Source organism: Bufo gargarizans, chromosome 4 (assembly GCF_014858855.1).
Source record: "Bufo gargarizans isolate SCDJY-AF-19 chromosome 4, ASM1485885v1, whole genome shotgun sequence".
Lineage (NCBI taxonomy): Eukaryota > Metazoa > Chordata > Amphibia > Anura > Bufonidae > Bufo > Bufo gargarizans.
Window position 1 is genome coordinate 325,815,898 of NC_058083.1, and position 19,891 is coordinate 325,835,788.

General features: G+C 45.5%; 1 protein-coding gene across 1 annotated transcript in view; it reads left to right on the top strand.

The window, feature by feature from the left end:
• The first annotated feature begins 13,161 nt into the window (after window positions 1-13,161).
• The window catches only part of TNFAIP3 (TNF alpha induced protein 3), a 31,714-nt gene continuing 24,984 nt past the window's right edge, over window positions 13,162-19,891 (top strand). Inside the window, exon 1 of the mRNA XM_044289453.1 lies at window positions 13,162-13,314. The gene's annotated coding sequence lies outside the window, so the exon portion shown is untranslated. The remainder of the gene's footprint in view (window positions 13,315-19,891) is intronic.

Consider the following 19,891-nt stretch of genomic DNA (forward strand, 5'->3'; position numbering starts at 1 on the left):
AATGATTATCAGTAAAGCTTACGTTTTACACTGGTGAAGGTACTCTGTGATTACATAAACTATGTGACAGGCCTTTATAGAGGATCCAGAGGGTACTATTTCTCCATGTAGAGAGCACCTAGTAGGAATAAGGAGTCAAAGATGCTATGCAATGCTTCTCTTTGTAAAAAGTATGCAAATTGTCTCTCTTTCCAAAAAGCAAACAAAGCTGAGCTATATTTCTGAATTATGTCTCGAGGCCTGCTAAAAAGGATGAACAGTGACTTATAGGACAGCTATCTTATATTTGGCAGTATCACTGGCTCAGCTGTCTTTGCTTGTTGGAAAGAGCCAATTTGAAACCATGGCGTTTCATTTATTCACCTGTAAAAACTGCAACCCCGTTTTTTGTCATGACAAAAAATTCTAAATGTACGGTAAACTCACCCTTCTAGACAATAGGCACCAAGCCCCGTCCCTTTTCAGGAACACTCAGTGTCAGTAGTTATGTCATGAAACCTTGTCTCTGCTAATCAGCCTTATAAAAAAATGTGTTTTTCTTTTTTTGTACTATCCATGCTAAATCGGAGTCGTTTTCTGCTGCGTCAAAGGTACCTCAAAGGACAGCTGTCTACAGATGGGTGTCTGGTCTGGCTAATATGCCTAGTTTTATTCCAAGGCTCTGAGTTGGACACTGGTGTACAATGTAGTAAAGTATGAGTGATGAAAAGAATGACCTATATCGAAATCAGCACAAGATGTGTTCAGATTTTATTTTTTCCCCTAAAAATTGTTTCTTATGGTAACAGCATAGCTTTAGGGTCCCTCGCCTCTCTTGTCATCAATGCTTGATGATGTTTTATGTGGTGCCATGTCATGTTATGCATCATTCATTGTGATTTTTTCCAATATGGCCAGCAATTGGCATTAAACATGTCATCGCACCTCAGTGACAACACGTGACGGCTCGTTCATGGACCCTCTCTATAAGCCAAAATGTAGATTGCAATTTTGGAATCCTAAGTGATGAATATCATGTGTTATATAAGTTCAACACTACAGGACTTTTTGCAATTGTGAAATTGCAGATGCATTATGTCATATGGTCACGTACAATATGTACATATATTTAGATTCTGCAATATCCCTCTGTGTTCTGGCGTGAATGCACCTGTCTGTGTGATATGTTGCTGTGGTGCCCCAAATTAGTGCATTTTTGGACAATCCAAAAGGGCAAGAAATGTGAGAAGCATATCAAAGTATAAAACTGTGTGAAAAAAAACAAACATTATACTTTCCCACAGGAGTCAAGACATTTGAAAGAGGAAAGACACACAATTGTCATACATTAGTCCAGTGTTTCCCAACCTTCTTCATGGGAGTGCCCCTGGCATATTTCCAATCTTATTTCCTCAGCTCTACCTGTCTAAATTACATCTTAAAGGGTTTGTCCAGAGCCTATCCTCAAGATAGGCCATCAATATCAGACTGAAAAAATGACACCAAGAAAACTACAGTTTGTTCTGCAAAAAAAGAAGCTCTCAGACAGCTCTGTGGACAGAAATTTAAAAAGTTACGGCTGTCAGAAAATGGTGATGCAAAGAAAATTTTGATATTTCAATTTTTTTTTTATTTTTATTTCAAGGGAACCTGTCACCGGGATTTTTTGTATAGAACTGAGGACATGGGTTGCTAGATGGCCGCTAGCACATCCGCAATACCCAGTCCCCATAGCTCTGTGTGCTTTTATTGTGCAATAAAACCGATTTGATACATATGCAAATGAACCTAAGTAACATGACTCATCTCAGGGACAGGACTCATCTCAGGTTAATTTGCATATGCTATGGGGACTGGGTATTGCGGATGTGCTAGCGGCCATCTAGCAACCCATGTCCTCAGCTCTATACACAAAATCCCGGTGACAGGTTCCCTTTAAGTAGTAAAATAAAATAAAAATTATACAAATCTTTTATCGCCATAATTGTATTCACCCACAGAATAAGGATGCCATGCTTTTTTTATTGCACAGTGAACAGCGTAATATTAAAACCAAAAACCTTGGTGGAATTCGGATTTTTTTCAATTTCACCCTACAAAGATTTTTTTGCCATTCTCCAATATAAGACTTGGTAAATTAAATGGTGCCAATAAAAAATACAACTTGTCCCGTAAAAAAAAAAAGCCCATAAATGGTTATGTGAATGGAAAATGTTATAAAAGAGTTATGGCTCGTGGAATGTGGGGAGGAAAAAAAGAAAAATGGGATTCCTCTTTAAAGGGTTATTCCGGTAAAGTAACTTAATTTTTGAAAAACTGCATTAAGGCTGCAAGCTGTGACCCAACCAGAACCCATACCTATACATATAACCAGAGCTTCATTTTACCTTGCAATCCATTTGTCTAGCTCCTGTGTGAGCCTGCAACACAATGAGAGTATCATGGCGCCTAATCTTCCCTCTCAAGACTACAACCCCCACAATCCCTAGTTTTCCTGCTGTGAGTGTTGATGTTTACTGATTAGCTGCCTGATATACAGTCCTCTAAGGCCCCTTTCACATGGGCGTTGCGGATTGGGGCTGGATGCGTTCAGGGTGCATTCAGTGAAACTCGCACCACTTTGTAAGTAAGGCCTCTTTCACACTCGCGTTGTCCGGATCCGGCGTGTACTCAACTTGCCGGAATTACACGCCGGATCCGGAAAAACGCAAGTGTACTGAAAGCATTTGAAGACAGATCCGTCTTCAAAATGCGTTCAGTGTTACTATGGCAGCCAGGACGCTATTAAAGTCCTGGTTGCCATAGTAGTAGTGGGGAGCGGGGGAGCAGTATACTTACCGTCCGCGCGGCTTCCGGGGCGCTCCAGAATGACATCAGAGCGCCCCATGCGCATGGTTGACGTGCCATGTGATCACATCATCCATGCGCGTGGGGCGCCCTGACGTCACTCTGGAGCGCCCCGGGGAGCCGCACGGACAGTAAGTATACTGCTCCCCCGCTCCCCATTACACTTTACCATGGCTGCCAGGACTTTAGCGTCCCAGCAGCCATGGTAACCATTCAGAAAAAGCTAAACATCGGATCCGGCAATGCGCCGAAACGACGTTTAGCTTAAGGCCGGATCCGGATCAATGCCTTTCAATGGGCATTAATTCCAGATCCGGCCTTGCGGCAAGTCTTCAGGATTTTTGGCCGGAGCAAAAAGCGCAGTATGCTGCGGTATTTTCTCCGGCCAAAAAACGTTCCAGTCCTGAACTGAAGACATCCTGATGCATCCTGAACGGATTTCTCTCCATTCAGAATGCATTAGGATACAACTGATCAGGATTCTTCCGGCATAGAGCCCCCACGACGGAACTCTATGCCGGAAGAAAAGAACGCAGGTGTGAAAGAGCCTTAAGTTCAGTCAGTTTTGTCTGCGATTACATTCAGTTGTTCAGTTTTTTCAGTGCGGGTGCAATGCGTTTTGATGTGTTTTTCACGCGTGTGATGAAAAACTGAAGGTTTACAAACAACATCTCTTAGCAACCATCAGTGAAAAACGAATCGCACCCGCACTATTTTTTTGCGGAACAGAAGTGCGGATCCGGAAGTGCGGATCCGCAAATGCAGATGCGGACAGCACATTCCGGCCCCATTGAAAATAAATGGGTCCGCACCTCTTCCGCAAAATTGCAAAACGGATGTGGACCCATTTTGCGGATGTGTGAATGGACCCTTATGGTGAATTTCAAACATTATTTTTCAAATAATAAAACAGAATTACATTTCCCAACTGAGGCAGAACCCTACAAGTGTTGACCTAGTTATAACCAATAGAACGGTCAGAATATCAAAAGAAAAGGTTGGGGTCACTTTAATAGGGGTGTATAATGTGATGGAAAAATGAATCAAGCCAGCAAAGGAAGCAATATGGACAATCACAATATACTAGTAGGTGCCTTATATTCATGTTGTCTACATAATAAACAACCCCTTTAAGACATTTAGCAGAGGAGCTATTAAAACACTAAACCAAGGAAGTTCAGCTTAGAGAAGACCTTTAAGGAGTTGTGTCAAGTTTTGTAGTTACCCCCTATCCCTTACCCTACAGGGTAAGGGATAAAGGATTGCTGGGGTCTGACATCTGGGCAAGAGAGGATTGGGAACTTAAAGTGGCCCCATTTTGTAGTCGGGTCCAAACTGATGGAAGGTAGGACCAACACAAGTAGGCAGGGCAACTAATACCATATTGTGGCACATTATACCACCCCAACAGAGCTAAATACCACAGTCCATCACAAAATACATCCCCAAAAACTTCCACTGATCGGCTGTGAAGAGGGCTCAGGCAGCCCCCTGGGCATCAGGCCACCGGGAAATTTCCCTGTGAGGTCTATGGCCAATCCACCCTGCCTCTGGGACTCCCACTGATCCTGAAAATGGAGGTCCTGTTTCCCGATCTGATGGAGCAGCAGGTCGAGCATAAATATCTTAAATAGGTCCTGTGAAAGATATATACCTTATAGAAATAAACATCTAACAAACGTACCTATCCAGGCTCCAGCCACGCGATCCTCAGCCTCAGCATGACCGCACCGGGAGAGAAGCGCTGCTGAGCCACGCCCCCTGGTGAAGCGACCGCATCATTAGCAACAGGATGCAGTGCTCTGTTTTTCTGTGCCGCAGGCGTGTGCTGAGATTAGCAGTGGGCTGTTTGCTCAGATGCACTATTAATGTGTGTTAGTGTTTCTGACTAAGGGTCCATTCAGACATCCGCAAAACACGGACCACAAAACACTGACACCGCACATGGCCGGCACTACATAGAGGATTCCTATTCTTGTCCGCAGCTGCCTACAAGAATAGGACATGCTCTATTTTTTTGATTAGCCATGGACTGGAAGTTCAGGGCCGCGTATCGGAAATCTGGATGCGGACAGCACACTGTGTGCTGTCCGCATCTTTTCCAGCCCTATTGCAAATGAATGGGTCCGCACCCGTTCCGCATAATTGCGGAACAGATCTGGACCATTCATACGGACATGTGAATGGACCCTAATGGAGCGACGTGTCATGGACCTATCAGGTTCTGATCCTGGGACTCGGTGCTCTATTTAAACCCCTTCCTGGCCATACGCTAGTACCAGTGATAGTCTTTGCCTCACTAGCTATATTCCTGGTTCTTGTTCCTGTGCTTATTTCGATTGCTCGTGCTTCTGACCCTGGCTTGTCTTCTGACCACTTTCTGTCTCTAATTTGATACTGCGTAGTCCATCTGGTTCGGATCTTGGCTTATTGTCTACCACTTTTTGTCTCTCATTTGTTACTGCGTGGCCCGACTGGTTTTGACATACTACTCTGTATTGTTTTTGTCTGTCTTTGTAGTCCATCTCTGCACTTATATAGCGTAGTGACCGTCGACCAGTTGCAGTCTAGCTATCTAAGAACCAATATGGTTAAATAAAACTGTAAATGTACCAATCTACGGTATATACAGTTGAAACTCGAAAAAATTTTAAATCGTGCAAAGTTCATTTATTTCAGTGATGCAACTTAAAAGGTGACATATGAGATAGACTAATTACATGCAAAGAGAGATATTTCAAGCATTTGCATGATTATGGCTTACAGCTTATGAAACCCCAAAGTCACAATTTTGAGGTACCCTTTGCTCAGGGGATATGGATTAATTAGCTGACTAGAGTGCGACACTTTGAGCCTAGAATATTGAACCTTTTCACAAACTTTTCTAATTGTAAGCTGCATTAATGCAATTCCTTTTAATTTGCATTACTGAAATAAATGGACTTTTGCACCATATTCAAATTTTTCGAGTTTAACCTGTATATAAAGAAGGACGTATATATGTATGTATGTATGTTCCGCAATCACTCAAAAACGCAACCATCGATTTCAACAAAACTTGGTATATACACATCCCTTGCTACCTGGAAAAAAATCTTGTAGGGTTTACAGCTCTCTAGGACATACCGTTCCTGAGATATTCCCAAAAAATGCATAAGCCAATACAAGCCTGAAAGTCTTTCTCTTCATATTCCAACTGCCATACACACGGTCACATGTCCCTTATCAGCCAATAGAAGCTTGCAGGCACTTAGTCTCCACATACACACAGTTTTACTCCAGGTTTCTATAACAACCCTGCCATTTTTCTTCACTGCTGTAGGTCAGCTTCAGGCTAGGGCTAAACGACGACAATAAGTCGCACAACACATAGGGCACAACTACACTGCTACATGTGACAATTTTTAGAATGATAGCCTATGGTGTTGCACTGCGACATGTGACATGCTGTGACTGCGACAGTCGCAGAAAAATCCATCTTGGATGGATTTTTTGCAACTGTTGTGTCGCAGTATGTCACATGTCGCAGTGAGACACCATAGGCTATCATTCTAAAAATTGTTGAGACAAAATGTCGCGTGACACATGTCGTCGTGTAGCCCTAGCATTAAAGGGGCAGGGCGCTGTGGAGGTCACTGGTAAAGGGGCAGACACTGTGGAGGTCACTGTTAGGGGGCAGGGGCCACTATTAAAGGGATTCTGTCACCTCCCCTCAGCCAAAAAACGATTTAAAAGCAGCCATGCAGCACAGCTTACCTGGATTAGGCTGTGCTGTTTTATCTTGAAATCCGTCCAGCAGTTACTTCAAAAAACGACTTTGATCAATAAGGAAATGCGTCCTGAAGGTGCCCAGAGGGGCGTTTTTTTCTTCCTAGTGATCCCGTTACCGCCCCTCTTTCAGTGCCCAGCCCGCCTTCCTTGTATTTTCTAACCGCCGCCCCCAGCCTGCCACAGCCTCCCCTCCCTCTCCTCCCCCTCCCTCACGCCGAACGAAGTCTCGCACAGGCGCAGTACCCACTGAGGGCTGCGCCTGTGCGATCATCAGGAGACATACTCGCTCTTCCCTGCTGACTGAGGGAAGAGCGAGCATCGGACGTCACTGGGCTCGGCGCATGCCCAGTGACGAAGATGAAGCTGCCGCCCTCAGTCTCCTGCTGATCGCACAGGCGCAGCCCTCAGTGGGTACTGCGCCTGTGCGAGACTTCGTTCGGCGTGAGGGAGGGGGAGGAGAGGGAGGGGAGGCTGTGGCAGGCTGGGGGCGGCGGTTAGAAAATACAAGGAAGGCGGGCTGGGCACTGAAAGAGGGGCGGTACTGGGCTCACTAGGAAGAAAAAAACGCCCCTCTGGGCACCTTCAGGACGCATTTCCTTATTGATCAAAGTCGTTTTTTGAAGTAACTGCTGGACGGATTTCAAGATAAAACAGCACAGCCTAATCCAGGTAAGCTGTGCTGCATGGCTGCTTTTAAATCGTTTTTTGGCTGAGGGGAGGTGACAGAATCCCTTTAAAGGGGCAACTGCTATGGAAGTCACTGTTAAGGCAGCAGGGTACTATGAAGTCACTGTTAAGGGAGCGGAGCGCTGTGGAGGTCACTGTTAAGGGGGCGGGCCCCTGAGGAGGTCACTGTCAAGGGAGTGGGGTGCTGTGAAACTCACTGTTAGAGGGGCGGGCTGCTGTGAAAGTCAAAGTTAAGGGGATGGGCTGCTGTGGAGGTCCCATTGGGGGGGGGTCAGTGTTAAGGCGTAGGGGACTGTGGAGTTCACTGTTAAAGGAGCGGGGTGCTGTAGAGGTCACTGTTATGGGGGATACTGTCTATCTTTTAACAACACACACATTAAAAGAAATAGATAAAATATACCCGTGCAAAGCCGGGTCCTTCTGCTAGTATCTGATAAAAAGAAAGCATTTTAACTACTAAAACAAGACAGCAGTAACTAGCCATTAAAGAACTATAAGAAAAAAGAAATTGCGTAAAAGACAGCATAGAATGACACAGAAAGGATCCTTGTCAGAGAAAGTAAAAAAATATCCAAAAATATTCTTCAATTTACAGAGATAATAATAAACTTCAAACTGAAAGTGTAAGCCCTTTACAATTTCCTGAGTGTAGTGGTGGAGGAGGAGGGAAAAAAAGACCATTCTATAAAATTTCTTGACACAAGACACTGACAGATCACATGAGCAATAATCTCAAAAATTTTCAATTTTTTCCCCTGCTTAACCCAGAATGAAATACAAAGCCTCCCAAAAAAACACTAAAATAAACAAGTCATCAGTTTCAGGTGTCAAAGAATTAAAGGGACCGTTCCACGAAAAATATTTGGCTTGGCTATATTCCCTTGTCAATAGGATCATATGGCGCAGATAACTAGAGCTGTGATGGCTAACCTCCGGCACACCAGCTATGGTAAAACTTGGCTGTTTTCAGAACTCCATAGAAATGAATGGAGCATGCTGGGAGTCGTAGTTTTACCATAGCTGGAGTGACGGAGGTCTAGAGCAGGCATGCTCAACCTGCGGCCCTCCAGCTGTTGCAAAACTACAACTCCCATCATTCCCGAACAGCCTACAGCTATCAGCCTACAGAAGGGCATGGTGGGAGTTGTAGATTTACAACAGCTGGAGGGCCGCAGGTTGAGCATCCCTGGTCTAGAGGGTATGGTTTGCACAGCAGATAACACATGCTGAAGGCAGGACAGATCTCAATCACTTTCCTTACAATAGGTCCAGTCAGTCAGCTTCTTCAAGCAGTTGTATACTGTAGGTCAAGCCCTGGCCACTGGTGAAAGTGTTTGGTGCAAAACAGAGGATAAAACTTCTGTCCAAAACAGTTGAAAGGTATCTGTGCTGGGTGTCAGACCCCCACCAATCTGATTTTATCTATCCTGAGGCTGATCCAGGGATTTATTTTGATTGCCAGATTTGGAGTTGAGAAGAAATTCTGGCACAATTGGCATCTGCCTCAAAGGGGTTATTGCCTTCTTCTGGATCAACGTGGTGGGATTATAAATTGGGCTGGATCAACCTGTATCTTTTCCCAACTTTACCAACTATGTAACTATTCTGTCTATGAAGACATTTTAATAGTTTCCCATAACGTCTGGTAACAGTCTTTTGACCAAAAAAGTTGTTTAAAAACTGTGTGTGAATTCAGCCTAAGGGTCCATTTACATGTCCGCAAAATGGGTCCGCATCCGTTTTGCGGAACAGGTGTGGACCCATTCATTTTCAATGGGGCCGGAATGTGCTGTCCGCATCCGTATTTGCAGATCCGCACTTCCGTTGCGCAAAAAAATAGAACATGTCCTAGGCATTTTCTATAAGAGTGCCGGCGATGTGCGGTCCGCAAAATGCGGAACGCACATTGCCGGTGTCCATATTTTGCGGATCTGCAAAACACATACGGACGTGTGAATGGCCCATAAAAGTTATCTCTTCCTTGACACTACAGTATACAGCTTATACACTCACCTAAAGAATTATTAGGAACACCTGTTCTATTTCTCATTAATGTGATTATCTAGTCAACCAATCACATGGCAGTTGCCTAAATGCATGTAGGGTTGTGGTCCTGGTCAAGACAATCTCCTGAACTCCAAACTGAATGTCAGAATGGGAAAGAAAGGTGGGCTACAACAGCAGAAGACCCCTCCGGGTACCACTCATCTCCACTACAAATAGGAAAAAGAGGCTACAATTTGCACAAACTCACCAAAATTGGACTGTTGAAGACTGGAAAAATGTTGCCTGGTCTGATGAGTCTCGATTTCTGTTGAGACATTCAAATGGTAGAGTCCGAATTTGGCATAAACAGAATGAGAACATGTATCCATCATGCCTTGTTACCACTGTGCAGGCTGGTGGTGGTGGTGTAATGGAGTGGGGGATGTTTTCTGGGCACACTTTAGGCCCCTTAGTGCCAATTGGCCATCGTTTAAATGCCACGGGCTACCTGAGCATTGTTTCTGACCATGTCCATCTCTTCATGACCACCATGTACCCATCCTCTGTTGGCTACTTCCAGCAGGATAATGCACCATGTCACAAAGCTCGAATCATTTCAAATTGGTTTCTTGAACATGACAATGAGTTCACTGTACTAAAATGGCCCCCACAGTCACCAGATCTCAACCCAATAGAGTATCTTTGGGATGTGGTGGAACGGGAGGATTGTGCCCTGCATGTGCATCCCTCAAATCTCCGTCAACTGCAAGATGCTATCCTATCAATATGGGCCAACATTTCTAAAGAATGCTATTAGCACCTTGTTGAATCAATGCCACGTAGAATTAAGGCAGTTCTGAAGGCAAAAGAGGGTCCAACACCGTATTAGTATAGTGTTCCTAATAATTCTTTAGGTGAGTGTATATAAATGCAAAGACTACATGTGGATTTCTCCATTTAGCTCTACTGTCCCATTTAAAATGAAAATGGTTTGGCAAAAAATGATGCAAGATACAAGCTGTAGGGGAATGGAAAAACCTGTCAGGCTGTTAACATCTTGAATACCTCTGTCTTGGCTTTAGTTTTTTACATGGAAAAGTAGGTGTATGACACATCAAACTGGTAGAGAATTTCACCAGAAAAACAAAAATGTGCCTCATGATAACATAACTTTGTTAGTTTTCATGTTAAAAACAGTGGGGCACATTTCTTATAATGTCTGCGCCTGTTTTTGGACCAATGAATGCTGTTTAAGGGCTCTTTCACACCTGCGTTCTTTTCTTCCGGCATAGAGTTCCGTCGTCGGGGCTCTATGCCGGAAGAATCCTGATCAGGATTATCCCCATGCATTCTGAATGGAGTGAAATCCGTTCAGGATGCATCAGGATGTCTTCAGTTCCGGACCGGAACGTTTATTGGCCGGAGAAAATACCGCAGCATGCTGCGCTTTTTGCTCCGGCCCAAAATCCTGAAGACTTGCCGCAAGGCCGGATCCGGAATTAATGCCCATTGAAAGGCATTGATCCGGGTCCGGCCTTAAGCTAAATGTCGTTACGGCGCATTGCCGGATCCGACGTTTAGCTTTTTCTGAATGGTTACCATGGCTGCCGGGACGCTAAAGTCCTGGCAGCCATGGTAAAGTGTAGTGGGGAGCAGGGGAGCAGCATACTTACCGTCCGTGCGGCTCCCGGGGCGCTCCAGAGTGATGTCAGGGCGCCCCAAGCGCATGGATCACGTGATCGTATGGCACGTCATCCATGCGCATGGGGCACTCTGACGTCATTCTGGAGCAACCCGGGAGCCGCACGGACGGTAAGTATACCGCTCCCTCGCTCCCCACTACTACTATGGCAACCAGGACTTTAATAGCGTCCTGGCTGCCATAGTAACACTGAACGCATTTTGAAGACGGATCCGTCTTCAAATGCTTTCAGTTCACTTGCGTTTTTCTGGATCCGGCGTGTAATTCCGGCAAATGGAGTACACGCCGGATCCGGACAACGCAAGTGTGAAAGAGGCCTTAGACAGTCTATTTTTTTAGGCGCATTTACTACTGAAAGTGAACCTGGTTTGGAGGCACTTGCGCCTCTGCAGTTGTCTAACTTTTGCGAATCTTGCCTATATATGGACAATTGTCAAAGGAACTCCACAAATTTGTTTGTTGATGGTGACGGGCCGGAGCCTGTAAGAGCTTTCCATGCCTATCACAGGTATATTCCAATGTTGGCTTGCAGGTGGCAGTACTGCATTGGAATATACAGAATTTCCCCGACACTAATGTTTTAAATCACAGTAGTATATTGAAGAATCAGTCTAATGACTGGACATTTAGGTCCCCAAGGGAAGCTAAAGAAAAGTAAAATATAAAATTAAAAAAAGTTTTTAAAAATATATACAATCCTCCGCTTTCCCTATAATAATAAAAAAAATAAAGATAATACATACCACTGTGTCCGAAAATTGATGGACTATTAAAATATCAATGTATTTATCCCGTAAGGTGAACACTGTAAAGGGGAAAAAAAGTAAAAATGGCCGATTCACAGTTTTTTCGTCTCTTCACCTGCCAAAGAAAATTTAATAAAAAGTGATCATAAAGACACACACACTTCAGATCATAGTGTGCTTTCTGCATCCATATGTCCTTTCCGCAAAGGCTAGAACATGTCCTAATCTTGGCCACAAAATTTGGACCATAGACTCATTAAAGTCAATGGCTCTCCAAGAAAAACGGATACAACATGGACGTCATCTGTATTTTGCGGATCTGCGCTTTGCAGAACACAAAATACATCCAGTTGTTTGCATAAGGCCTTAGTATGTTGTTTTAACCCTTTCTAGAGCATCCACTGAGGCTGGGCCACCTATGGTTGAAGGGGTAAAATTCTGCAAAAAAAATTCTGTGGAAGGGGACAGAGAAAGAGCCTGTGACACGGCATGTCCGGCAAAATGGAGAGTGCTATAGAGAGACTGTGTGTATAGTGGGATACGTTTCAGCCTTCTGTCCCTATATGGTTTTAGTTCAGACATACACTTCTGACAGAAGGCTCAAAACGCGATGTGAACAGGCCCTGACAGACCATAAGGGCAGGGTTTTTTCTTCATGTGACATCACACTGAAAATCCATGATAACACCTATAAGGCTATATATTCACACTGACGTCTGAGGGATGTTTTTTTTTAATGGCCGTCACACATTCGTTATAAGAACAATGGCAGTCTATGGGGTTATTCACGAACGTCAAAAAACAACATGTTCTATTCTGTCCGTTTTCATTGACCGACTGCCCCCATACAATTAAAGGGGAACAATTTTAAAGTCCATTTAACATCAGTTATCCAGGTATAAATTAATAAAAAGCTGTTAAAAACTGACTGTTTTATTATTTTTTTGGGACTCTGGTGTAGTGTTGAGCGAACTTGTGCTTTAAGTTCGGCGTCTAAAGTTCGGCTTCGGGTTATCGAAGAATCCCGTTATGGAGTCTAAATTCCGTTATGGTCCGTGGTAGCGTAATCCATAACAGGATTCTTCCATAACCCGAACGTTAGACGCCGAACTTAAAACTCAAGTTCGCTCAACACTACTCTGGTGTGATTGTCGCATTTCAACAAGGCTAACGAATGTCAGTCACCATGTTCGTAAAGCACCTCTAGTGCCAGCTAATAGTAATAAATTTATTACAAAGCCATCTCTAGTGAATGGAGATCCAGACACATGAAGACGGCAGCAGAGCACAGCTTCCCCCCATACAGTATGTACCAGCAAGGCTCTGCCTGCTGCTGCGCCCTCTGCTGGCCATTCGCCTCCATTACATAAGTGGCGTGTTCTGGAAAGTCCCCAGGCCTTGGAAATCCCCAATGGGAGGAGCGAGTAAACCCGAAGTGCAACAGTTCTGCGAGTGCAAATTCTTCTGATGTGAGGGGACAGGCTGCAGTATTATCCCCACAAGGAGCGGAGAGCAGGACCGCACTGTCTGTATCCGCGGGAAGTAATGTGAGCACTGCCGGTGTCCTGTCAGCCCTACAACCAGTTTACAGTGGAGGTAAGATTGGACGAGCATCCTGTGCTGAATTACTAAAGTCTGAAGCTGTACTGAGCGCGAGAAGTAGATGGTGAATAGTATTCTTCTACCGGGTTCTCGTCCGGCAGCTTGTGCGCATGCGCGGCCAGGATACAAGTCTGTGGGGATGACTTGTATATGGAATCTGTTTACATGCTAGTAGCGGACATTACATCTCTAATAAGCTATAATTTAAGTTAAAAACTGTTTTTTTTCTCCTCTAGTTTTTCACTTTTATGATGACAAACATTTATTGCCTATCCACATTTTAAGGTGATGTCCACTGATTACTAGAACAGGGTTGTGGGCCCCCATTCTGAGGCGTTTGGTTGCAGTGGTGGTCCAATGTGCGCCAATTAACTCTAGTCCAGGGACCAGCAACCTCTGGCACACCAGCTGCTGTCAAACTACAACTCCCAGCATGCACACTTCACTGTTCTTGTCACTCCCATAAAAGGAGGATTCTGGGTGTAGTAGTTTCAGAGGTTGCTGACCCCTTGCTCTAGTCAGTGGGACTGATGGAGATAGCAGACTTCATTGTATACTGATGATCCATGACTTGTAGCTTTACGCTGCGTAAGCGCTGCGGATTTACCTGGTTGATCAGCAGCAATGAAGTGCGTGAGATTTTCACAAATACAAAAAATCATGTCTAGGTGTTCTGCCGATTAGACTCATATGCCTCGTATATCCCATAAAATGTCTAATAGGTGGAGGTCCTGGTCCCCATTGTACCTTTGGGCATGGCTACACGGCCACACTGGTCGCGCTGCTTGACCGCAGGGGGATCGCAGTGTAGCGGTGATTCATAGAAATTAGTCGGGTTGCACGTGTGCCGCTACTGTGACCTGAATCTGAAAAAATCTAGCAGGGTTGTATTTTTTTTGTGGGTCACAGCACAAATACGACTCCTGCGACCCCATTAATTTCTTTGGAATCTCCTCTACACTGCAATACCCCTGCAATCTAGGCCACGACTGGTGTAGCCATACCCTTAGATTCTGGTTGTCAGGTTGAGATGAAGCAGCCGTGTGTGTATGTACGCAGCACATGAAATTATAATATATAGGGGTTAGGAAAACCGCCAAACCGAGTGCCATTAGTTTCGGAATACCTCTTTATTATTGCACTCTGCCATAGAGATTGAATGGCTGTGCCCATGCCTGACCACCTCTCCTGTTGTATTTGTGGGGATCCTAGCATTCGAACCAGCAGCGCTCTTGTATTTCTCAGGTGCCAAGTGTCAGTCTTGGTATCACAAGATGCTTTGGTTAATTTATTATACGCAGGCTTTGCTGTTTGTGTGTGAACCTGGCCTTTTGGTTGTTATAAGTGGACTTAAGGCCTCTTTCACACTTGCGTTGTCCGGATCCGGCGTGTACTCCACTTGCCGGAATTACACGCCGGATCCGGAAAAACGCAAGTGTACTGAAAGCATTTGGAGACGGATCCGTCTTCAAAATGCTTTCAGTGTTACTATGGCACCCAGGACGCTATTAAAGTCCTGGTTGCCATAGTAGTAGCGGGGAGCGGGGGAGCGGTATACTTACAGTCCGTGCGGCTCCCGGGGAGCTCCAGAATGACGTCAGAGCGCCCCATGCGCATGGATCATGTGATCCATGCGATCACGTCATCCATGCGCTTGGGGCGCCCTGACGTCACTCTGGAGCGCCCCGGGAGCCGCACGGATGGTAAGTATGCTGCTCCCCCACTCCCCACTACACTTTACCATGGCTGCCAGGACTTTAGCGTCCCGGCAGCCATGGTAACCATTGAGAAAAAGCTAAACGTCGCATCCGGCAATGCGCCGAAACGACATTTAGCTTAAGGCCGGATCTGGATCAATGCCTTTCAATGGGCATTCATTCCGGATCCGGCCTTGCGGCAAGTGTTCCGGATTTTTGGCCGGAGCAAAAAGCGCAGCATGCTGCGCTATTTGCTGCGGCCAAAAAACTTTCCGTTCCGGAATGGAAGACATCCTGATGCATCCTGAAGGACGGACTGTCCATTCAGAATGCATTAGGATAATCCTGATCAGTATTCTTCCGGCATAGAGCCCCGACGACGGAACTCTATGCCGGAAGAAAATAACGCAGATGTGAAAGAGCCCTAAGTAGTAAGAGACTGAGGGCTGGTTTACCCACGGAGTGAATATTACACGGTTGGACCGGTCCACAGATCTGCAGTGATATCCAGATGTGTGGATTTTGTTAGTCCGTCTGTGTGACTGCCGCAGGTTACATGCATTGCACTGAATAAAATCCACAGTGACCATCCAGAATCAGATTTTTTTTAACACTTTGAGCGAGTGAGGTTTGTCATGATCCCATTCACTTACAAGCTGCTGTAATGCTAATATTCAGTGCAGATTCCACAAATGACGTGCTGCAAGAAATAGGTCTGAAGCAGCAGTATGGAGGAACTGTACTGTAGTATTGCATGGCTACATCTATTCCGCCAGCGAGAGCTCCTATATTACAGGCTCTGGCTCATGGAGCGGTGCCTGAATGTAGGACCCCTCTTCATGACAACCAGGTGCCTTTTATACGGCATATGGAACGGGGCTATCATGGTGATACAACCCCTTTGAAGGCTTTTAATTTAAAGGAACCCTCCAGTTCAAGAAAAAAATCTATAACTGGTGAACAAACAGAACACTTACCTGGTGCCCTACTCTTCATCTGTCCAGCTGATTCCTAGGCTCCGTTTCTGTCATCCGAGTTGGCCGCATCGTTTCTTAGACTACCTGGAGCACAATGTAGTCCAACTTCCTCCTTGCCCAGCCCTGCTCTTGGATTGGCCAGCAGGAAGTGTCTTGGACTACCAAATGCACAATATACATCAGGTAGTCTGAGAAGCCTTGCGGCCCCCAGGAGGCCAAAAATTAGTGTATCTGCATCTGAAAAGATGACAAGGGGGCGCCATAGAAGTGTTTTTGTACTTGAACTGGAGGGTCACTCCCTAAATAAAGTGGTGCATTAGGTTTTCCATTGTCTTTGGAAGAATGGACTAGAATCTGAGTTATGTGGTATTAGTTTTTATGTAGTATTTTAGTTCTACTTTTTATTTGTATCTTTAGTTTACGATTAGCTTTTCATATATTGCCAGATATGCATACATACATGCACACATTAGGCCTCGTTCACATCTGCAGTCGGCATCCCATTCTTCTGTTCCATCATACTGTAGGAAAAACAGAAGACAAGTCAGAGTCGGATCTTTCACTAGTGGCACCAAATGGACCCCATTGATGGGGTCCTTTGGTTTCTATTGTGCTGACCAAAATAGCCCAACATGACATTTATGATGCAATCCACGATCACATCTTCTAGAGGAGCCTCCAAGGCAGTTGTGGACGCAGCATTCTTGCTATTTATTTTAATTATCAGCCCTGTTTATTAAAGCACATTCCTATACTGGTAGCCACTATTGGGTCTGGTTCTGACTGTATGGCCTGTGTGGTATATAGACTTTATGTTGGGTATATCAGGTGAGTGTTACAAGGCTGGCATATTTTCTGTTGGGGTCCATTCACATGTCCGTATGTGTTTTGCGGATCCGCAAAACACGGACACCGGCAATGTGCGTTCCACACTTTGTGGACCGCACATCGCCGGCACTCTCATAGAAAATGCATTTTCTTGTCCACAATTGCAGAACGGAAGTGCGGATCCGCAAATGCGGATGCGGACAGCACATTCCATCCCCATTAAAAATGAATGGGTCCGCACCTGTTCCACAAAATTGCGGAACGGATGCGGACCCATTTTGCGGACGTGTGAATGGACCCTTAGGCTGAGATGTGTTTTACTTCTTCCTATAAATAGTGGATAATTTTACATACTTGATATTTTGGGGCAAGCTGTGAATCACCGGTTTGCAGGCTATGCGGTCAGTGTAGTGACAGGCATGAGTAATAGGATTGTGCCATAGTTATTGCTATATGATGAGTACGGTATCTAGATCAGAGATCAGCATCGTCCAGCACTCCAGCTATTGTTAAACTACAACTCCCAGAATGCTCCATTCAGTTCTGTCAGAATTCTGAGAACTGCCAAGCAAATGTGCATGCTGGGGGTTGTAGTTTCACAACAGTTGGATTGCCAGTCATAGATCTATCACAGAAATTGCAATTCCACTACATTTGTGCTACATTGTGCCACATACCATAAAGGTTGCCGCTTGCTGTGCTATGGAAGGTTTTGGCAGAGCGGAGGCAGGAACTCTGCACAGCACATTGCTGGTACAGGTAGTAGCAGAGATGTGTGTGCCAGTACATCGCTTCACTGTGGCCCCGCAGAGGGATCGGTATACCAGTACACTGCTGACATGTTGGCCATGTACCGTAAATCTCGCTAAGCATCTAAACTTCCCATTTATATTTGGTAGGTAAAACAGAAACATAAATAAAGGCCCATAAGACGCACCTAGGTTTTTGGGGAGGAAAATAAGAAAAATAATATTTTTAACCAAAAGGTGTGCTTTTGGTGGGTTTGGAACTAATGGTGGTCTGTGGGTGGCACTATTACTGGGGATCTGTGAAGGACACTGTTATTGGGGGATCTGTGGATGACAGACACTGTTATGGGGGGATCTGTGGATGACAGACACTGTTATGGGGGGATCTGTGGATGACAGACACTGTTATGGGGGGATCTGTGGATGACGGACACTGTTATGGGGGGGATCTGTGGATGACGGACACTGTTATGGGGGGGATCTGTGGATGACTGACACTGTTATGGGGGGATCTGTTGATGACGGACACTGTTATGGGGGGATCTGTGGATGACGGACACTGTTATGGGGGGGATCTGTGGATGACGGACACTGTTATGGGGGGATCTGTGGATGACGGACACTATTATGGGGGGGATCTGTGGATGACTGACACACTGTTACAGGGGGGGGGATCTGTGGATGGCACTGTTACAGGGGGGGGGGGGATCTGTGGATGGCACTGTTACAGGGGGGATCTGTGGATGGCACTGTTACAGGGGGGATCTGTGGATGGCACTGTTACAGGGGGGATCTGTGGGTGGCACTGTTACAGGGGGGATCTGTGGGTGGCACTGTTATATATGTGCCATCCACAGACCCCCAGCCCATAACAGTGCCATCCACAGCCCCCCAGCCCATAACAGTGCCATCCACAGCCCCCCAGCCCATAACAGTGGCATCCACAGACCCCCCCTTAACTGTGCCATCCACGGATCAGCTTGATCAACCACTCGCCCCCCCCCCCCCCGCCGCCGCCGCCCCCAGTATACTAATATTAAATGTCTTATTCAATTAAATTGTATTATATATGCCCCCTCACTCCTATATTGCTAATCGAACCTTAAATCCTATTCCTAGGTGCTGCAATGCAGGCCGGGCGGCCGGCGCGTCACTCGCTGACGTCACTTGCCTGCGCCGCCTGCTTCATTCATAAAGTAGGCGGCGCAGGCACGTGACATCAAGGAGTTACGCTGCCGCCCGCCCAGCCTGCATTACAGCACCTAGGAATAGGATTTAAGGTACGATTAGCAATATAGGAGTGAGGGGGCATATATAATACAATTTAATTGAATAAGACATTTAATATTAGTATACCAGAGCGGCGGGGCTATAGTACATTGATTGCACCGCCCCGCCGCTATTCCCGGCCCCCAGCTCCTCCTCCAGTCCCTCCCCCGGCCCCAGCTCACGCTACATCGCATCCAGCGATGTTAAATTGTCAGCATTCGCCTCATAAGACGCAGGGGCATTTCCCCCCGATTTTTTTGGGGGGAAAAGTGCGTCTTATGGGGCGAAAAATACGGTATATATAATAAAAATTCATTATGACCTTTACAATAGTTTTTAATAAAATAGTTTTAAAGGCTCCTCAAGGGAGTGGCACCTTCAAGTGTGAATGCGCACCTATTATCTTGGGAGTAGCATTCCTCTGCACTTTTGCCCTTCCTATTCAATAGAGCGGCTTGATTGGGTGGTACATATGGGTGTGCTTGCTCCTCCTACCATCGGTTGCTTGATGCACATGGAGGTGACAAGGAGCAGCACACCATATGTACAGGGTCTGTGCTCCTGAACATAGAAGCCCAATGGCTTAGGTAGGTTTAGCATAGGACCCGCCTGACCTGTGACCACCTTGGCGCTTGGTAGGTGGGCACAGATGTGTTTTGATCAAAATATATTGGCTAAGTGTCTCAGATTTTTATCATATCAGAGTGAGGACTTTGTCCATATATAATGCTTGCATCTACTTTATTAAGTGCATTATTATCTTATTTCAATGTCTAATATTAGCACTGAAGATTCATGCATGCATGGTGTAACCCCAGTACTGTACATGCGCAGTGACTGTGCTGCACGTGCGCTACATCCAGCGCTGGCACTATCAGTCAAGACCAAGTGGGTGGAGCGGTGCAGGGTGTATTGACAGGAGCCTAATCACTTGTCAGACTCTGGACACTCATTTAGCTTATTGCATCCCAATTCACTTTCTCTGTAATTGGACCTCTGTCCAAAGGTATGCTTGTAAAACTGGCGTACTCCACTAATCTGCTGTAAAATC